Source organism: Mytilus edulis, chromosome 5 (assembly GCF_963676685.1).
Source record: "Mytilus edulis chromosome 5, xbMytEdul2.2, whole genome shotgun sequence".
In the NCBI taxonomy this organism is placed as follows: Eukaryota; Metazoa; Mollusca; class Bivalvia; order Mytilida; family Mytilidae; genus Mytilus; species Mytilus edulis.
This window is the reverse complement of record NC_092348.1, coordinates 24737371-24750576: the sequence shown is the minus strand read 5'-3', so window position 1 is coordinate 24750576 and position 13206 is coordinate 24737371.

The following is a 13206-nucleotide window of genomic DNA, read 5'->3' as shown; positions in this document are numbered from 1 at the left end:
GTTTTTCTGAAACAAATGAAAGCTCTAATCTATACCCCGGTTTAGGAGAAGAGGATTTATTGTGTATACAAGTTTTCTTTAGACAGACACTATGTACTTTGCTATTTGAGCTTTTTACATGAGATATTGATTTTACAATTTTGTTTTGACTGTTTCGCAGTTGGATGGAGCGCACGCAGTAGTCCCAAACTTCTGCACGCCCTGCATTCCAACAATTAAACTTTTATTCTAGACAGTACAAACAGTTTTAAAATGTCTGATGTTAAAGTTTAACATCAGAACAGGACATATGTTATCTAATTGTTATACTAGTTATTAAGTATGCAGAAGATAAGATCGACGATTCGCAGATTTTTTTTTCTAGATTTAACACAATGAGAGTGTTGACCATATACGATAGCAATAGGGTTAAGTTATGATTTGAAATCACGTTATCTAATTTAAAAACAGGAATGATAAACTCCGAATTAATGAGCGTCACTGATGAGTCTCATGAAGACGAAACGCACCTCTGGCGTATTAAATCATAATCCTGGTACCTTTGATAAGTATTATCAAACTAATATAATATTAAAATTAATTAACTCGTTTTGATATCAAGCGATATTCAATTCTCAGTCTTTATAAAACCTATAAATATTGTTTGCAAGAAGAGAGAATTTAACACATTACATATATAAATATATATATATATATATATATATATACATGTAATATAACTACTGGAGTGGAAAAACAACCAAAGCGGAACAAAACGGATCAAGTTGCTAACAAGGTAATCATACTTCTAGTAAAATACATTTAATACATATCTATAATGTTTGATCAATAATCTCTTAACGGGAGAACAATTAATTAGATAAATTAAACTCTTATATGTACTTTATAACACAAATTTTTAATTTATTAACTTATTTAACTAATTTATCAATAAAAGTTAACAAATTAAACAGGAAGTTTTTGCAGGAAAAATTATCTATGTATTTACATAGGTCAGAAATAGACCTACAAAGGTGAGTATTGTGTTATTCCAAAAAATTGTTCCACCCGACACTATTATATAAAGAGGAAAATGAAGCCCTATTTCTTTTTGTGTAGCCAGATAGTCAATGAAGAAAGAAATTTTTAATGTTTTCCATCATTTCAAAAGTTAATAATAATTTCAGCACTTTCGGTATTTAAAACAAAGTATTTTTTTTTCTAATTGTTGAATAGGTTGATTTCCTTAAAAAAAAATTGTAACTTCATTTATAAACACCTTATAGTTTATGAGGATCTAGATATGGTTTATTGAAAAAAGAATTATAGGCTAAATGTACCTAAAATCAATAAATTGAGTAAAAGAGGGTAAAAAAATAAGAATTGGAAGAAATAGGATAAACAATAAAGACTTGAGAAAAATAGGTTAAGAAATAAGGAAAAGACAATAATGCGGTGATGAAATGTAGAGAATAGAGAAAAATGACATAAAATATGAGAGAATACAGAAATGTAGGATCCCTATCCATACCCTCATAATATTCTTGATACAGATATATATTATATATTTTTCAATTGTAGATACTAGTTTTAAACATTATTCAAAAATTTGCCCGCCAAAAAAAAATATACAATATCTATTAAGACAATTCTTCTTAACTGAGTATCATCAATATTATAATAACGTAAATCATCGTCGTCTTATATTTAAACTTAGTTTTCCTTAAAAACAGGACAAAAGGAAAGTTTGGAAAGCCAACTAACTGCTTCGGAAATTCCATCAATCTCCCTAAGTAATTTGCAGTCAAGTTGCCTTCAATGCGCCTGGTTGCCACGGTGATTTTGACATTGAAAGCGGTGTTGCCATTACAGTATATTAAATAAATGGTTCGGTGCCAACTGCACTTAAGGTTACTTGAGCTACCAGATAAATATAGATCTTGCTGTTAACAGGAGAATATAAGATTGCAAATATGGTAATGTTATTTAAGGGAAAATAGAAATGGGAAATAGAATTAAAAAACGAAAGTCATCATTTATAATTTTAGTGGGTCTATTTTTAACTTTTAACTTTTTAACTTTTAACTATTTTAAATATCTACTTTGGAACTCGTTTTTATTCTATATTACCCGAAAGTTGAAGTCTAATCAATTATTGATCTCATTTAAAATGTTCATGATCTGAACATGTTAAAGGACCATGAAAAATATATGAAATGCATAAGTGGGCGATATTGCGAATATTTATGAAATTTTGTATGCATTTAAAACTCATTAAGTCGTATGTGTCAAATGACATTTATTGCTTTAAAATTTCACATTTTTACGTATTGCAATGATACGGGTCACCAGATTCCTTTTAAGGCTGTCACATATATTTTTAAAAGATGAGTGAAGTATGAATAGCATACAAGGATCTGTAGTGGATCCCGAAATTAACACAAAAAAAAAACTTTAACTAATGCTCTTCTGATTCAAAGTTTCAATTTTAAATTCCAAATATCTAAAATTTAATTCGATTACATCCTTAATGCTTAAGGAAAATACATATTAGTAGCACAGTAGCTCCGTAATTTTCCTAGCATTGTATTAATACGCACGTGCGTTAAACTGATTAGGGACGTCACAATGTCAAAGAAGAAATTTGTCAGCGTCGTTACGTGCAAATATGCGATGAGACTTTAATTAGATATCAATTAAGGTTATTTGAGACGCGAGTAAGGAACAAAAAAGCAAAAATATCACGACAAACAAATTCTGATTTTACTTCTTTCAGAAACTTCACAATGTGTCTTGCGGCTAAAATTTAACGATATCAATGTAATCTCTGGGATGTGTTTTAGTTGATTTAAGTCTCTGATGTATGATTTTTTTTTATTATTAATTAATATTGGCTTTTAACTAGCTGTCAGTCACTGCGAGTACTCTCAAATCGTATTTTCTTGTTAATTACCTGTTGATACTTTGTATAATGTTTTTTTTTTGTTATTTTATATTAATATGGATCTTGTCGATATGCCAGTTTTGATTATTTAGAATATCTACTAATTTTCACTTCTTCGTACTACATTTGTATGAACATCAAAATTATTCTCCTTAAATTTGTACAGGAAAGTTCTAGCTAGCTCTAATTGTATAGTTTTATTGTTGATATTCACCCCAATTTGTATCTAGTGTTAAATTATGTATGTATATGACAGAACTTTCTTTCCTAATTATTGGAAGAATTTTATACACATAAATAGTATACCTAAAACGACAAAGTTATTTTTCATTTTCCTGTAGATATTATTAAAACCGTTTTTTTTTCAAAAGTGATTATTTTCGAAGGGTTAAATATTTCGTGGTTGTGTCTTGCCATGGCTTTGTTTGGACTTGTTTGTTTGCTTTTTGGCCTTGAATGTTTGTCCCTAATATTTTATTAACTGTGCATTTGCATTCAGGTATCGCAGATCAAATTTATTCGTTCATAGTGTGTTAATTTACGTTTTTTGATTGAGTTAAGCCTTCCAATTGATATGTTTTCGTATGGTTTTCTATGTTGTGGTGTTGTGCTATTGTTTCAGAAAAAGGGAGAATGTTGGGTACCATTAAAACGTTTATCCCCGCTGCAAATGTTTACACCTGTCCTAAGTCAGGAATCTGATGTACAGTAGTTGTCGTTTGTTTATATTATTTATACGTGTTTCTCGTTTCTCATTTTTTATATAGATTAGACCGTTTGTTTTCCTGTTTGAATGGTTTTACACTAGTAATTTTTGGGCCCTTTATAGCTTTTTGTTCGGTGTGAGCCAAGGCTCAGTGTTGAAGGCCATACATTGATCTATAGTGGTTTACTTTTATACATAGTTATTTGCATGGAGAGTTTTCTCATTGACACTCACACCACACTATATCTAAACAATGTAAACCCGATAAGTAATGCATCTGTTTACATAAGTTCTAAATTATGACTGTGTCGTAACTGATTTCTTAGTTTAAAATAAGAAATTCTTACTTTAATAATTTTACAAACTCCATCCGCTGTTCCAAAAACGAAATAAAAATAAAAGTTCTCATCACCAGAAAAACCAACAAAAACAAGAAGAGATCGTGCTTATTCTCTGTGAATTTAATCGCGTTGCTTATGTCAAAATTAAAAAGTTTGAAAACGATCTTATGTGAATGCTAAAAATGTTTATTTCAGATCGCAAATACCGAAATGGAAGTCAAAGATGAAAACTATTTCAAAGCCGCTTTCACAAAAATGCACAAATATTTACAGGATGATCTATTTTACGATGTAACGCTGAGATGTGACACAACAATCATCAAAGGACACAAGCTGGTTCTTTCTAGCTTATCTGATTATTTCAAAAATATGTTTCTGTATAAAACAAAAAATGAACAAGATGAGAGCGAGGAATATTCATTAGATAAGAGCATTATCAAGCCACATGTCATAGAGCTTATGGTAAATTTTGCATACACTGGCAGAATTCTAATTGATGATAGTAATGTTCAGGATATTCTCATTGCGGCTAATTTTCTACAAGTTGATTTCGTTTCATTGGAATGTGAGAGATTCATGGTTAAAAAAATTGACAAAGAAAATGTTATATCTTTGATAAAATTTGGATGTCGGTTTAACCTAAGTGTACTGCTTGATGCAATATGCATGTTTGCTTCAAATCATTTTCATGAGCTTTTTTTGGAATTGTCGTTAACGGAATTTGAATCCATCATTGATAATTACAACTTTACAGCAATGAAACACAATATTCCAGTATATGACCCCGAAATCTCTATTTTCAAACTTGTTGGGGAGTATTTAAATTATAAAACACTAGAAAAGCAGGATCAATTTGATAACTCAGATGTAAATATTTTATTAAACACGATCCGTTTTCATGACATTCTCGATCTTGATGATTTGAAAGAATTCGTTGAAAAACATTCCGTTATTAATGTTCCAGACATTAGTATTCTACTAATGAATCGTCCCAAAACTATGTCAAATGTTCAAAAATCTAATTTAAAATACAGAAAATATTCCAATAATTTCAAGACATTCATCAAAGGGAGACAATTTAGTGATCGTAGCACTGGTGCGTATAACGCAGGAAAATCCACAAGTGGTAGCCATAGTACCAGTATCAACGATAGACCAAAGAAAGTAAAGCTCTTCTTCGTAGGCAGTGGATTCAACCATCATTCATCGTTAGTTAGAATATCGATATTATACAAAAGCGGCGAAATTGTTACCCATGGACCAGAGCGTTACAACTCCGATGTCGAACACGAGTTTGATCTTGAAGACGATGAAGTTATCACAAAAGTGTTTGTCAAATATCGATCATTTATTTTTACTTTGAAATTTTTTACAAACTATGGCAGAATGTTAGGCCCTTTTGGTGATGTTTACAGTAGTTTTCCATGGAGATCCGAGTCATGTTCTTCAACAGGTTACTTACATTCCTGTGTGTCAATACACGGTAGAAATAACGAAACAGACTATATTGAAGGTCTTAAGTTTTCCTGGTTAACGTATTGTACAGAACAAAATTGCAGAACTTGCTCGGAAGGTTTTGATAGAAATGATGATAAATATTAGAAGTTGCACCATGGTATGAGAAGGGAACATTATTACCTCAGCTTTATCATGTATATCTTTATATGAATAAATTGTTCAGAAAAACAGCAGTTCACTTAAAATGAAATTCAGATCAAAAACAAATTAGTAGAAGATAATGAAAATAACAAAGTTTTGATATACTTGCAAATAACTTATTTTTGATATTTTAGCAATGTCAATAATGAAAATACAAAGTTTTGATAAACATGCAAATAACTTATTTTTGAAAGCTTTATCAATGTCAAATGCTCAATTAGAATCGTGAATTGTATGTTTTGCTGGGTATTCTGACCAGTTCGTCGTGTATATTAGAGAGAAAAAAGTTTGACAACTTTGGCTTCTAGATTACTATTACTTATAAACCATCTATTATCATACGTTTATTGTATAATGTCTATTGTATAAGTACCTATGTTTGTATACATTAAATCAGAAGTCCATAAATAGACTAACATCCATATAAAGATCCAACATTGTTGACTTACATTTGAGACGAACTATTATACTAATATATAATGGTGTAAGCCCTGTATTATCACGTGTCTTCCGATTGAAGATGTCTGTCATAAAGTTGTCACATGTTAAGACGTATATATATGTAACATACATTATATTCATAATTACTCTAAATATCAGCACAACGATGTAAACTCTGCAAACTTGAGAAAGCAAAATTTGAATCTTCCTTTGACGGGATTCGATATACCGGTATAATATATAGACCACTCTACCTATAGCTAGTAATTTGTTTTGCATGCAAGCGAATAAAATTGCGGGTTTAATCTTATTTTAAATTTATTAACAAACAGAAAACATTTCACTTGCGAAAAAGGCCATGGTTCTTTTTATTCCATTCATAATTCCATCAACAGTTTACTTGAGATCTAACTAATAGTTCAAAGATTTTTTTTCAATTACAATGTTTAATTTAAGTCTATGTACTATGCACTGTGAACCTTTCTTTTTCCTTTTTCCTACTGGCCATAGAAATGAATTTTTCTTTCCAACATTTATTTCAACCCAAATGGCGCAAAGGAAATCATATGAATAAAAATATGATCAAAAAGCCACTTTTTAGTCTATCTATTGCTGATGTGACCTTGACCTTCGACCCGTCGTGATTTCTAAATAAGGAATGATCTTCTTCACCCCCATGGGGCTTTATGACGACGCCAAATTTGGTAAAATATTAATTGGTTTTTATATGAAATATAAAGCGAAAAACTAAAGAGACAAATCACTACTTTGCTATCGCTATGAATAATAAATAGAATGAAATTCAAAACAGTGTGGCTGTGGCCATTGATTGACACATTAAATTCATCCATTGACTGGGACAATTTACGTGAACGTTTGTCTGTAACGATCACTGTTCACGGCGTACCTACGATAGACATTTAAACTGTGGGGTCACCAAAGGTTTCTTAACGCCTTTGATTATAAAATAATTCGAAAAATTAATCAGGAATAACCTTTATGTTTTGATTTATATAATTAATATAAATCAAAACATCGTGTTATTTCTGATTAATTTTTCGAATTACTTTATTAAGGTGTTGAGAACCTTTGGTGACCCCATAGTTTAAGTGTCTTTAAAAAGTACATAGTGAGCAGTGGTCGTTACATACAAACATTCACCTAAAGTGTCCCAGTCAATGGATGAATTTAATGTGTCAATCAATGGCCACAACCACACTGTTTTGAATTTCATTCTATAGCAAAGACTTGACAAATAGATATATTTGGTTCTTCCGTCTAACAGTAATAATAATAGTATGTACAAAATCATTATTTAATTTCAATTACAAGTTTTTGGAAATACCAGTTATATGACATTACAGAATGTTTAGAGGTCTTATTTTTCCTCATCTGTTTATTCTTCTACGTATCAAGAGGGATATGTCAGAACTACGTTGGATGGACAATTTGGTGTTTTGCAGCATTTTCCTGGTGCTGGTGGATTCATCGTGCATATTCTAGGCAATCTCCATTTTCTACATCTATGAAAGACGAAAGTATAAAAATAGTTAGCGATGAAAGGTCCGAATATTTATATTATTCCCGAAAATGAAACTAATTATTCTAAGTGGTTATTTGTATTTCTTCATCGCTAAATTCTTGGTCATCCTTTCATTTAAAGAACTAAATGACGGTACTTTACAAGAAGATCCAAGAACACTCAACGATATTAAAATGATACTTTCATGTGTTCATGTGTGATACGATTTACGAAAAACATAACATTCAATATAAGCACAGTAACGTGCATCTTGGTGTCATTAGTATGCTTTACATTTCCTTCTAATGCATATATTAAAAATTTTATATGGTATGAGCATGCTGTATAAAACTTGTTTTCAAGTAAATGTTCGACACACTTTTTTTATTTTGCTAACATATTGTTAAAAAAACTAATTAAAAGAAAAACTATAGGTTACAGAATTTCAAAATAAACTGAAAAGATAGATCTTAATAAAATTGACATATAATTGGCAATAACCCGACAAAATAGCAGAAACAGCCGGATGCCACAATGGGTCTTCAACGCAGGGGGAAATCCCACAACCAATGAAAACGGACGTCATACTAAACTCCAAAACATTAAATGAACTGAAATTAAAAAAACATAAAAAAACTGTCAAAGGCCAGAGGCTCCTAACTTGAAACAGGCGCTAAAATACAACGGGGTATTACATGTTCTGTGAGATCTTGACCCTCCCCTTTACCTCTAGTCAATGTATAAAAAAAGAAATGCACCCAGTAAAACTCAGTTTAACAGAACTAAATATTTTAAGAAAATCAACTATGGGACGCCACAGCTGTCTTATGTGGAACTCTGATATTACTTAATGTTGTTTTATTATTACTTTATGATATTTTTTCTTTACTAAATATGGTTTTGACATTACGTAATGATGTTTAATATAAATCAATAAAGAATAGTCATTAATTAATGATATTTCGATATCACACAATATGGTTTCGTAGTGACTTGATATAGTTTTGTCATTACTCAATATGGTTTGGTCATTACTCGATGTGATTTCACCATTATTTAATATAGTTGTGTCATTAGTCAATGTAGTTTTAACATAACTTGATGTGTATGTGACTTAACGTACTGTAGTTGTTTCATAACATGATAAGGTTTTGTTATTTCGTAATGATGATTTGTCTATTCTTTATATGGTTTTAACATTACGTAATGATGTTTCAAAATTTGTCGATTTTTTTATTATTGTCTGCCGTTCCCCTTTTTCATACCAAATAACTCTGAACAACCACTCGAACTTTAATTTGAACTTTAACATGTTTAACTATGGCGATACCCATCCAAAGCAAATTAAACAAACGACATATTGAAATCTGTTAAAAAATAGATTTTTTTCACGTAGTGTATGGTGGCCTTTTGTAGCTGACTATACGGAGTGTTGATGGCTGTACGGTTGTCTATATATGATTTCTTATATTTCTGCATTTAAACTCTGGTGGATAGTTGTCTCATTGGCAATCACACCACATTTAACTTTATTTCAACTCCTATGTTGCGTTTTGTATACTACTACATTGTTTATTTAGTACTCATATCTCGGAGCCCTCTTTTCGGAAGCCCGAGCAAAAGCCCTTGTTCCGCGACTCAAATTCAAAGTTGTAACTAGAACTCTGCCTATAAATGTGACTCAAACTCGAAGTCCAACTCGAAACTCAATGCTAACTAGAACTTGAATTCTAAGCATGACTTGAATTCGAAAACTAACACAAAGTTTAACTCAAACAGTAACCCGAACTTTAATTTGAACACTAATTCGATAGATTTCAAACGCATTCAAGGCACATACAACATGAAAATCTTTCTAAAAACAGGTTTTTCCGAATTGGTCACTTGGTTTTACCACATCAAGTAATGGAAAAACCATATCAAAGAATGACAGGACCGCATCAAAGAATGACAAGACCACATCAAATAATGAAACAAACACATCATGTAGTATAAAATCGTCAAATTTTGAAACTTCATTACGTAATGTTAAAACCATATTAAGAATAGACAAATCATCATTACGAAATAACAAAACCACATCATGTAACGAAAAAACTACATTAAGTTAAGTCACATAGACATCAAGTAATGTTAAAACCACATTGACTAATGACACAACCATATTAAATAATGGTGAAACCACATTGAGTAATGACAAAACCATATTTGAATAATGACAAAGCTATATCAAGGCAATACGAAACCACATCGTGTAATATCGAAATATCATTAAATAATGACTATTCCATATTGAGTTTTATCATATGTTTAGTAGTAAATACAGTAGTTTTGCATATTTGATAAATAGCCTGCTGTTTAATCCATATCGCACAACTTTGATGCGCACCCTTTATCGCATACCCTTTATCACACCCCTACTTTTTTTCTTTTTACATAAAGTCAGTTCTTATTTATGTAATCTTAGGACAAATTTTCCTCAAAATAGGTCCAATAGAACGGTCATTTCGGCGTGACGCAATTTATTGAATGTCGTCATTGTGTGGAATGTGACGTCACGAACGTCATGTTTTGATATTTTTTGGCACACTAAATGCAACTATAAAAAATACAAAACATACAAAAAAATACAATAATAAACTAAATATTTTTAAAACAACAGCACGAAAATTGTAAGGTAACCCAGGTGCATCGGATAAGTAATTGAGCAGTTCTGAAGGTAACCCAGTGCAATGGATCAGAAAACAGTTCATATAATATGATACTCTCCTGCTGAAATATACGATAAAGCGTATAAAGCATGGCAAAATACGTATTACCCTCGACCAATATTATCCCTCGGGCCTAAAGGCCCTTGGGCTGATATTGGTGTCTCGGGATGATACGACATATGATACGGATTTTGCCATGTATTATTCTCTATATATTATGTGCTTAATAGTTTATTTCACCAAAAGATGCATTGTAATACTATGATAGCTTAGGTTGGCATTAAAATATATCTTGAAATCAAAAGTCAACGGATTTTACAAGACTTTTTAATTCTTGATCGGATATGTTCCTTCTGCCGTAACTACTATCCAGTGCCATTTCCACGAATGTAACCTATTGAATTAGCCTTACTACCGGGTTTGTACTAACATGAGCAACACGACGAGACTGAGCCACATGTGGAGCAGGATCTGTTTACCCTTCTGGAGCACCTGAGATCACGCAATGTTTTGGTGTGATTCGCGTATCTTAGACCTTTTTTTCTATTTTGCTTTTTAGGTACTATTGTACGTTTATTTATTTGTCTTTTTTTCATTATTAGCCATGACGTTGTCATTTTATTTTTGATTTATTAGTTTGAATATCCCTTTGATATCTTTCTCCCCTCTTGTATGAATATAGGATTACATGATATGCCTGTATATCGTCGAATTAGTGAAATTCTATAATAGACATGAACAGTAAACATTGCGACTTTCAGTTCTTTATTTTAATTTTTACTCGTATAATTATGAGGGATGTAAAATTGATTTGCTAGGAAATATTTTGAAAAGGTTCATGTGTCAGATGCGCTTTTCTGGATTTACCTTTTCAGCGTTTCATGCAAAATTACTTATATCGAAATAAATACTTCGACTACAAGATAAAGATTCAAACCTCGACTGGGTTACACAATTTGATATCATTACAGCTGGTAGTGTTAAGCGCTGTTGAACAGGCGAAACATAAACGTTCAGTGTGCTGAAAATCTGGAATATAAAAAAAAATAGAACCAATGTCTGAGAAAAAGGTGAGTGTCAATAATCAAAGTGTGTCAATATTGTCTTGTAACAAAAAAATATTCATGTATGAATATATGAGTAATAGTTTAGAAAGCTATTAATACAAAACAAGAAATGTGTCAATGTCATCTGATGTTGCTAGTGCTAGGGCAAAAAGATACCTTGGTGATACGAATTGTTGTACTAGAACAAGTATGATATCATCAGCTTTGTAGGCCAGAGTTCTGTGGTCAAGTTCAACAAAAAAAGTGAAGAAGGGGATCATGATATAAAACAAATGTATGACATGATACAAAGTGAATTGTCCAACCAGATACATATAATTGTCTCAACAGATACGTATAATTTTTCTAAATGATTATTATTCTAAATATTTTTTTGAAGAAAAGAAGACGTTAAAACATATTTAATGTATTCAACATAACACATCTACGTTCCTTGTATTTGATTTTTCATTTTTTTTATAATTACCTGTCGTTCCACACAGTGAGCCAGCATTACACATATCTGAGTATCAACATTGTTGACAGATATCCCTTTCACCAGTTTGAGATCGAGGCTTCAGCTGACCAACAATCAGGTTTTTAATTGTAGACTTACCGTCGAGCATCTCATTTTCTCGCTTTCCAAACATTGTGGTTACAGAAGAACCACATTTATTCGACTTTTTAAAGTAGCAAGATTACATCAAAATATATTTATTTCGAAGTTGCATGCACAATGCAGTTCAAAGTTGCGATAAAGAACAACTGTATAAGAAACATACCGAACTACATGGCAAATTAATAAAAAAAGACAGCTTTATTGGAAAAGTGTCTTTCAGTTGTGTAGATTAATAAGTTCCCGGCTACGTCCACTCTGTATTTCTATTTCTGACCTTCTGATGAGTTACGCCTTTTTAATACGTTTTTCTTTATTTTTTTCATAGTTCGTTTTAAGGTTGTGCTGTTACACCACTGTCCGAGGTAAGTGAGAGGTTTGATGCCTTTAAAGGCATTTATAACAACCACATTATGTATGTGCCTTTCCCGAATCAGGAGCCTGTAATATAGTTGTTGTCGTTTGTTGCTGTGTAACATATTTGTTTTTCGTTCATAGTTTTGTGGTGAATAAATAAGGCGTTAGTTTTCTCATTTGAATTGTTTTACCATTGTCCTTTTGAGGTGTTATATACTTTAACTATATGTATAGGCTATGCTCATCGTTGAAATTCGTACGGTGACCTATTGTTTGTAATTTCTGAGTCATTGTGATCTCTTGTCGAGAGTTGTCTCATTGGCAATCATGCCACTTCTTCTTACCTTAAAACTAAAATAAGATGCTAGTTGTCATAGTATTCTATAAAAACAATTCATTTAGAGTAAGAATAAATGAACAATGAATTATATTGCTCTTAATACGTGTATTTCTATATGTTCTGGTACGAATGGCTATATCAATGCTTAATGGAAAAGTCAAGTATAATATCGTGAAATGAACCATGAAGGAATATCCGTGACAAAGATAACCATTCATAAGTTTAATTTTGCATCAGCACAATCATTTTTTTTTATTTCTTTCTAAATGACTGATCACCCGATTTTTACGTGTAATGATGTATCATGTATCATTAGTGGAGCAGTAGCAAACCAGCCATTACTTACCGCATTATTACCTTATAAAATCAGTCATACTTAGCTGTCCGTGCTGTTTATGTTTTTATTGCTCTTTATCTACGATTTAGATTAGGCTCCTTAATGGTATGATTGAAGAACCACTGACGAGTCTTATGTAGACGAAACACCAAATTATAAGGTGTGTATATTTGATGAGTTTTTAACCCAACGGTATGAAGCTACTGC